General features: G+C 44.3%; 1 protein-coding gene across 2 annotated transcripts in view; it reads left to right on the forward strand.

Moving 5' to 3' along the window:
• The window catches only part of MMRN2 (multimerin 2), a 127,790-nt gene that overhangs the window by 97,673 nt on the left and 20,737 nt on the right, over positions 1–9,380 (forward strand). The window lies entirely within an intron of this gene.

The following is a 9,380-nucleotide window of genomic DNA, read 5'->3' on the forward strand; positions in this document are numbered from 1 at the left end:
GGAGCGTTGCACTGTGGGTAGCTATCCCATAGTTCCCGCAGTCTCCCCCGCCCCTTGGAATTCTGGGTTGAGATCCTGGTGCCTGACAGGGCAAAAAACATTGTCGCGGGTGGTTCTGAGTACAGCCTCACCCCTCCCTCCGTGAAAGCAGCAGACAACCGTTTCGCGCCTTTTTCCTTGGCTGAACTGTGCAAATGCCATAGCACAGCAAGCATGGACCCTGCTCAGACGAAGACCGCAATCGTGGACGTTGTAAACACCTTGTGCATTCTCGTGCAGTCTATGCTGAACAAAGACCTGCAAATCCAGGCAAGGAGGCGGCGGCTACGGCATTGCGGCGACCAGAGTGATGAGGACATGGACACAGAATTCTCTCATACCGTGGGCCCCTGTGCTTTGGAGATCCTGCTGGCAATGGGACAGGTTCTAGCCTTTGAACGCCGATTTTGGGCCCGGGAAACAAGCACAGACTGGTGGTGTTGTACCAATTATATTAGACCAGTAAAAACCAGCAGGATCTTATTAAAGGGGACAAGGCAAAGATGCCACATTTATTATGATAACAATTTATGACTAATAACTAATATCTTAATTCTTATACACACACATTATACCTAATACCTAATACCTATACATACACACACACACACACACACACACACACACACACACACACACACACACACACACACATTCATCAGGTGTTCTGCAGCTGCTGCATAGTTACCAGTCCTGATGATACCTTAAGTTCATGGCTTGATTTTGCAGCTTGGGTTCGTAGCTTGTGGCAGCTAACTGGCCAGGAACGCCGGGCACAAGGCTGAGCTGGATCTCTGTTGGGCAGGCACCGATGTTCTTCCATGTTGGCAGCAGAATGTTACCCAGAGTCTCTCATCTCACCCTTCTTTTTTATAGGCTTTTAGTTTGGATTCTAAATCTATAGGTCTTGCTGTGTCACGCTGCCTCTGGGTTTAGATTGATCACCCATCAATTGCAGGCGTGACTTTCAGCCTTGGACCTGGCTTTGATCTTCCTTCTGTTGTTCTGTTGTCCTTTTCTTTTTAGGGTGGATGCTTCTTACTTTGTTTAGGGCTGTTGTCTAGGTCGTCAGCCGTTGGTATTTGAACTTTATCTCATCAGGACAGGCTGGGGCTGGAGGTTGATTCCATCATTCATACATACCTCATTCACACATCTAAACTAAACTAATAAGATTACAGCAGGGTTTGCAAAAAATGAAGGTTGGAGGAAGCTTTTACAAAATAGAGTGAGTGTTTTAAAAAGGGGTTTGAATTACAATATGGAACTGAAGTTACAGTGTAGGCAAGTGTAGTGAATGGTGAACAGAAGTTACATTAATAAAGTGAACAATTAAAAACAATTTCATTTATCAGTTCTACAGTGGGACCGCATAGTTTTGCAGGTTTGGGACGATTCACAGTGCTGCGAAACTTTCGCATGCGTAAGGGCACTTTCGTGGAACTTTGTGACTTGCTTTCCCCTGCCCTGAAACGCCATAATACCAAGATGAGAGCAGCCCTCACAGTTGAGAAGCGAGTGACAATAGCCCTCTGGAAGCTTGCAACGCCAGACAGCTACCAGTCAGTCAGGAATCAGTTTGGAGTGGGAAAATCTACTGTGGGGGCTGCTGTGATGCAAGTAGCCAAAGCAATCATTAAGCTGCTGCTACGAAAGGTTGTGACTCTGGGAAACGTGCAGGCCATAATGGATGGCTTTGCTGCAATGGGATTCCCTAACTATGGGGGGGGGGGTGATAGATGGAACCCATATTCCTATCTTGGCACCGGAGCACCAGGGCACCCAGTACATAAACCGCAAGGGGTACTTTTCCATGGTGCTGCAAGCACCGGTGGATCACAAGGGACGTTTCACCAACATCCAAGTGGAATGGCCAGGAAGGGTTCATGACGCTCGCGGCTTCAGGAACAGTACTCTGTTTAAATGGCTGCGGCAAGGTACTTACTTCCTGGACCAGAAAACAACAGCTGAGGATGTTGAAATGTCTGTAGTTATCCTGGGTGACCCAGCCTACCCCTTAATGCCATGGTTCATGAAGCCATACACAGGCAGCCTGGACAGTAGTAAGGAGCTGTTCAACTATAGGCTGAGCAAGTGCAGAATGTGGTAGAAAGTGCATTTGGCCGTTTAAAGGCGGGCTGGCGCACATTACTGGCTCGCTCAGACCTCAGCCAAACCAATGTCCCCATTGTTAATTCTGCTTGCTGTGTGCTCCACAGTCTCTGTGAGAGTAAGGGGGAGACATTTATGGCGGGGTGGGAGGCTGAGTCAAACCACCTGGCTGCTGATTACGCGCAGCCAGACACCAGGGCGGTTAGAAGAGCACACCATGAATCGGTGCGCATTAGAAAAGCTTTGAAAACGAGTTTCATCACGGGCTAGGGTATGGTGTGACTGCTGTGTTTGTTTCTCCCTGATGGAACCCCCCCTCCCCCCCGATTGACTCATTCCCTGTAAGCAACCCACCTTCCCCCTTCGATTACAGCTTGCTTAAGGAAATAAAGTCACTATTGTTTAAAAATCATGTATTCTTTATTAAAAAGTTATTATAAAAAGATGGAGAGAACTGACAAGGTATCCCGGATGGGGTTTGGGAGGGGGATAGGAGGAAAGGAAAAGGCCCCTATAAACATTTCAGTGAAATGACAGCCTTTTGGTTGGGCTGTCCACGGGGGTGGAGTGGGCGAAGCCTTCCCCCACGCGTTCTTACACATCTGGGTGAGGAAGATATGGAACATGGTGAGGGTGGTTACAGAGGGGCTGCAGTGGCACTCTGTGACCCTGCTGTTCTTCCTGAAGCTCCACCAGACGTTGGAGGATGTCAGTTTGATCACGCAGCAGCCCCAGCGTTGCATCACGCCTCCTCTGATCTTCCTGCAGCCACCTCTCATCATGTTCGTCCCTCCTGGCCTCACGTTCACTGGCATCTTTCCTGTAATTTGATACCACGTCCTTCCACTCATTCAGATGAGCTCTTTCATTGCGGGTTACTTCCATGATTTCCGAGAACATTTCATCTCGCGTCTTTTTTTTCCTCCGCCTTATCTGAGATAGCCTTCGGGATGGAGTAGGGAGGCTTGAAAAATTTGCAGCTGCATGAGGGAGGTAAAAAAGGGAGAGAAGCATTTAAAAAGATACATTTACAGAACAATGGTTATAGTTTTTCACAGTGAACAACACTATTCACCTTATATAGCACATGTGATTTCACTACAAGATTGCATTTTGCATCTTAATAGTGAGTGCCTGCGGCTCTGGTGTTAGAAATCTCACAGACGCAGGTCCGGGCAGCAGAATTCAACTTCCATGCGGCCATGGTAAGCCATTGTCTTTCGGCTTCTGCAGACTTCATATATCCAGCGCTCTCTTTTCCCAAATACCAAGCAAAGCCCATTGAGTGCTGCATCTTTCCTGTTAACGTGCAGCAGTGGAAACCAAACTCCCCCTCCATTCAGTTCTCTGGGATGATCGCTTTACACCTCCCCCCACCGCGTGGCTGATATCATGGAAGATCACTGCTAATCACCCCCCATTCCCCTCCCACCGCGTGGCTGGTAGCAGGGAAGATCCCTGCTAGCCAAACGCGAAAAAGCTCAGTGCCATTACCCCCCCACCCTCCCTCCCGCTTGGCTACCTGCAAAGAAGGATTTCTTTTGAGCAACAGTCAACCAGGCCAGTAGGAATGGCCATCTCTGTCCCCTTAATTAAATTCCTGACTTTCAACCAGGTTACCATGAATGATATCACTCTCCTGAGGATAACACGGCGAGATAAAGAATGGATGTTGCTTGAATGCCAGCAATCACTGGGACCATACGCAGCTAGGCTTTGTCATGCAATGATACCAGATTACTTGCTACATGCATGGCATGGTAAAGTGTCCTACCATGGTGGACGGAATAAGGCTGCACGACCCAGAAACCTTCTGCAAAGGCTTTTGGAGTACCTCCAGGAGCGCTTCATGGAGATGTCCCTGGAGGATTTCCGCTCCATCTCCAGACATGTTAACAAACTTTTCCAGTAACTGTACTGGCCGCGAATGCATCTCAAGTTCTCAGGGCAAATCAATCATTAAAAAACGCTTGCTTTAAAACCAAGTTTTATATTTACAAAGGTACACTCACCTGAGGTCGCTTCCATGGCTTCATTGTTTGGTACTGGCTTGGGAGGGCTAGGAGGATAATTCCGTCTGGGTGAGAAAAAGCTCCTGGCTGTTGGGGAGAACAGAGTCCTGTGTGCTCTCTGCAAGCTCGTCCTCCTCTTCCTCCTCCTCATCTTCCCTGTTCGCAGAATCCTCAGGCATGGCTGAGATTACCAACCTCATCTTGGAATCCATGGACGGGGTGGGGTAGTGGTGGCGGACCCCCCCCCCCCGAACTGCATGCAGCTCAGCGTAGAAGCAGCATGTTTTCAGCCCTGCCCCAGACCTTCTGTTTGCTTCTTTGGTTTTCTGGTAGGCTTGGCTGAGCTCCTTAACTTTCACTCTGCACTGCACTGAGTCCCTGGTGTGGCCTTTCTCCAGCATAGCCTTGGAAATTTTTTCAAATGTTTTTTCATTTCATCTTTTGGAACGGAGTTCTGTTAGCACAGAATCCTCTCCCCATATAGCGATCAGATCCAGTACCTCCCGTGCGGTCCATATTGGTGCTCTTTTTCGATTCTCAGGAGACTGCATTGTTACCTGTGCTGATGAGCTCTGCGTGGTCACCTGCAATGGTGAGCTCTCCATGCTGGCGAAACAGGAAATGCAATTCAAAAGTTTGCGGGGCTTTTCCTGTCTGCCTGGCCAGTGCATCCAAGTTCGCGGTCACAGTGGTGTACTGTAAGATACTACCCGGAGGCCAATACCATCGATTTGTGGCCACACTAACCCTAATCCGATATGGTAAAACCGATTTCAGCCCTACTCCTCTCATCAGGGAGGAGTACAGAAATCAGTTTAAAGAGCCCTTTATAATCGATATAAAGGGCCTCGTTGTGTGGACGGGTGCAGCGTTAAATCGCTTTAACACTGCTAAAATTGGTATAAATGCGTAGTGTAGACCAGGCCTTAGGGAGGTGGAGAAACTATGCTGATAGGAGACGCCCTCTTGTTGGCATAGGTAGTATCTTCACTGAAATGCTACAGAGGTGAAACTGTCCCACTGCACCATTTTAAGTGTAGACAAGTCCTAGGTCCTCCCTCCCACAACACAGGGTCCTATAGCATGGGCTCCAGCCGAAGCCTACACAACAATAAAACCAGACATGCCAACTCTCATGAATTGATCATGAGAGATGCAATTTTTAACTAAAATTAAGCCTCATTCATGATCTTGCGATAGAACACTCAAATGTCAGGATTTTTTATCAAGATGAGTGAGGCTTAATTTTAGTTAAAAATCTGTCAGCCCTAGGACCCACCTCTTCCCACTGCTCTGGAGTGCACATTGTTTTGGGGAGCCACTTCAGTACACCTCCTCTGCCATGACTGTGTACTGCCTCTCTTGTCAGCTGCTTGGAGAAGTGCTTCCCAGATTGCTTAGCTTCCACCCGCATCTCCTCATATCCCCAGGGTTTTCCTTCCTGCTCTGAACACTGCTGCTGTTTCTGACCAGGAGCAAGGTAGAGTTAAAGTTCCATCATCTTCCTGTGCATCCCCCAATCTTGACTGAGGGCTTCCTGCAGGAGAGCAGCAGGATATGAGGCAATAGTTGGGCCACAAAAGGGGCATTCATTGACTTTTGGGGGTAAGTAAAGTTTTGTGCAGCTCCATGCATGATGTTCCTCATGTGGTTGTTCCTCCACCACCTCCAAATAGTGGCAGAGGATCATTTAGGGGAGACAAGTGACCTTTTCATATTGGTGCAAAATGTCCTACATGGAGCTGCACAAACTTTCACAGCTATGGGAACAGGTGACTGCCATGGCCTGGGAGGGAAAGAGATACTGGCAATAAATGCAGGCCCTGCTCCATAATTGCATAAAGATAAGAGCTCTTTGCATTATTGTGAGAGTTCCTGCAGGAGAAGCCAAAATCCTCTTCCTTTCTATAAATATGCAAGTGTAGGCAGTACTGTGCTAATCACACATACACCGGGAGTAGGCAGGGGGAGATCAAAAATCAGAAGGTCGGATAAAAAAATCATGATTTAAGCTTTTATAAAAATCTTGTGATTTTTAGACTAATCTCATGATTTTTTTTTGAGTCTTATGGCTTTTGAACTGTTGGGGTTGGTAATACTGTGAAACAGTCCCGCAGCCCCATCCCCATTAGCCCTAGTCAACTGGCACTGGCCATTGTGAGTTTTTCTTTGCTATTTAGCCATACCCTGAATCTCCACTCAGCTTTCAGAGCACTGCAGGATTCCTCAATTCCAGGGGCCACTAGAATATGTTGATTTCCAAGAAACAAAGAATTTTGTTTAGTATCAGGGATAGCAGAAGTCTCAAAAGCAATCACATTTCTTTCTAAGAGTGTCAGATTCAGGGAACAGAAAATGTTCTGCATACCCTGCCAAACCCAAAGGCTGTGGTTTGGTGAACTTTCCTAACAGTGCAGTCTAAACTTTTTTCATTCAGCTGTGTTCCCCATAGCATTTCCACTTCTATGCTGGCTTCCTTCCCTCCCACTAATTGCTAAGCTGCTCTCCTGGCTGGTGATGTCAGTCTTTGCGTTAGTGCTTAACATGGTTCCCCATTGTTTCTGCAGTTGAGTCTCTGAGGCAAACTTTTCCCATATATGACACTAATCAAAGCTTTAGTTCCTGTGTTCCCATTTAAAAATATACTCTATAAAGTTCTGCTGTTCTTTATCAGACAAAGCCTTATCCCCTAGACAAACAATGTACTCTTTTAATGCAAGCTCCATTGAAATAATGGAGCATAAGAGTCTCCTGACCTTTCCAAACAGCCCATCTGACATTTACCGCATTGTACGGGGCTTTATTTTATTTTTGTTTTTAGTTAACTAGTTGGTTTCTTATGGGAAAGTAGTTTTATATCAAAACACCACATTGTATGAAGGGAACAGTAGCACCTTTCCGGGCTTAAGATAAGCTATAGTGCCACAGTTATATGGTTCTATCCTATACACTCTTACTCACATGAGCGTAATGTTGCATCCAAACAGGAATTCTCTGTTAGACCTTGTCTTGACATATAAAGAAGAACTCATCATAGAACTAAAAATTCATGGTAACTTAGCTACAAGTGATCATGACATTTATAAAGTTCAAACAGAATAAAGTCCAAACCAGTGATATATATACTCGATGCACTAAAAGGGCCAATTTCACAAAGCTGAAAACAATTATGAGCAAGATCAGCTAGGAGGAAGAATTTAATCTGAAAATGTGAGTGATAACTGAGAATTGTTTAAAAACAATTTACTAGATGCCTTAAAAGCTGCAATCCCATCATCAAGGAAGAAGGCCATATTGGTTAAAAAACTGACCAAGTTTAGATGGGAAGTAAAGGCAGCTATAAAAAATAAAAATATAATATATAACAAATGGAAGAAAGGGGAAGTTGACAGTAATAAATATAAATCAGAAGCTAGGAATTATAGAAAATTGATAAGGGAAGCAAAGAGACACAAGGAGAAATCTCCAGCCAGAAGAGATAAGGACAACAAGAACAACTTTTTACAAGTATATTAGGAACAAAAAGAATCCTAAAAATGGCATTGGTAATAGTAGAATTATCAGTACTAATGCAGAAATAGTCAATAAATTTTTCCATTCTGTATATAGGAAAAAGACAGATAATGTAGTCATATCATATGACACTTTTTCATTCCACTAGTATCTCAGGAGGATGTTAAACCGCAGCTACTAGACTCAGACATTTTAAAATCAGCAGGTCTGGATAATTTGCATCCAAAAGTTTTAAAAGAGCTGGGTGAGGAGCTTGCTGGACCATTACTGTTGACTTTCAATAAGTATTGGAACACCAGGGAAGTTCCAGAAGATGGGGAAAAAGTTAATGTTGTGCCAATATTTGAAAAAGGTCAACGGACTGATGTGAGTAATTATAGGCCTGTCAGTCTGACATCGATCCTGGGCAAGATAAGGAGCAGCTAATATGGAACTTGATTAATAAAGAATTAAAGGAGGGTAATGTAATTAAAGCTAATCAACATGGGCTTATGGAAAATAGATCCTCTCAATCTAACTCAGGATTTTTTTTATTACAAGTTTGGTTGATAAAAGTAATAGTGTTGATGTAATATAGTTAGACTTCTGTAAGGCATTTGATTTGGTACTGCGTGACATTTTAATTAAAAAACTAGAACGATATAAAATTAACATGGCACATATTAAATGAATTAAAAGCTGGTCTCAGAAAGTAATTGTAAATGGGGAATCATTAAAAAGGTATGTTTCTAGAGGGGTCCTGAAGGGATCAGTTCCTGACCCTATGCTAGTTTTTATTAATTAAAAAAAATTATTAATGATCTGAAAAAAATCATCACCGATAATGTTTGCAGATAATACAAAAAATTGGAGGAGTTGTAAATAATGAAGGAGACAAATCACTGCAACAGAGTGATCTGGATAGCATGGTTAGCTGGGTGCAAGCAAACAATATGTTTTAAAATGGCTAAATGTAAATGTATATATCTAGGAACAAAAATGTGGATCGTAGTGTGACGGGTTGAATCACAGAAACCCCCTTGGGAGCTGCCAACTGATGTGCTAAGACTACCTCTGCCCCTGCTTTCCCTGCCAGCTCGGGACCCCAGCAGCCTGTCTTGCTGAGCCAGACACTCCCATCTGCTCCAACACAGACCCAGTGTCTGAATTACTTGCCCCAAAGCTACAGCCTTAACTGAAAGCAGCTAACAGAAGTGTTCCTGCCTATAACACTCAGATGCCCAACTCCGAATGGGGTCTAAAACCCAAATAAATCCATTTTACCCTGTAGAACGCTTATACAGGGTAAATTCATAAATTGTTTGCCTTCTATAACACTAATAGAAAGAGATGCACAGCTGTTCCCCCTGCCCCCCAGGTATTAATACATACTCTGAGTTAATTAATAAGTAAAAAGTGATTTTATTAAATACAGAAAGTAGGATTTAAGTGGTTCTAAGTAGTAGCAGACAGAACAAAGTGAGTTACCAAGCAAAATAAAATAAAACATACAAATCTAAGCCTAATACAGTAATACAATTGAGTACAGATAATATCTCACCCTGAAAGATGTTTCAATACATTTCTTTCACAGACTGGATGCTTTCCTAGTCTGGCCACAATCCTTTCCCCTGGTACAGCCCTTGTTCCAGCTCAGGAGGTAGCTAGGAGGATTCCTCATGATGGCTCTTTCTTTACTCTGTTCCACCCACTTACATATCTTTT

Source organism: Gopherus flavomarginatus, chromosome 6, assembly GCF_025201925.1.
Source record: "Gopherus flavomarginatus isolate rGopFla2 chromosome 6, rGopFla2.mat.asm, whole genome shotgun sequence".
Taxonomy (NCBI): Eukaryota; Metazoa; Chordata; order Testudines; family Testudinidae; genus Gopherus; species Gopherus flavomarginatus.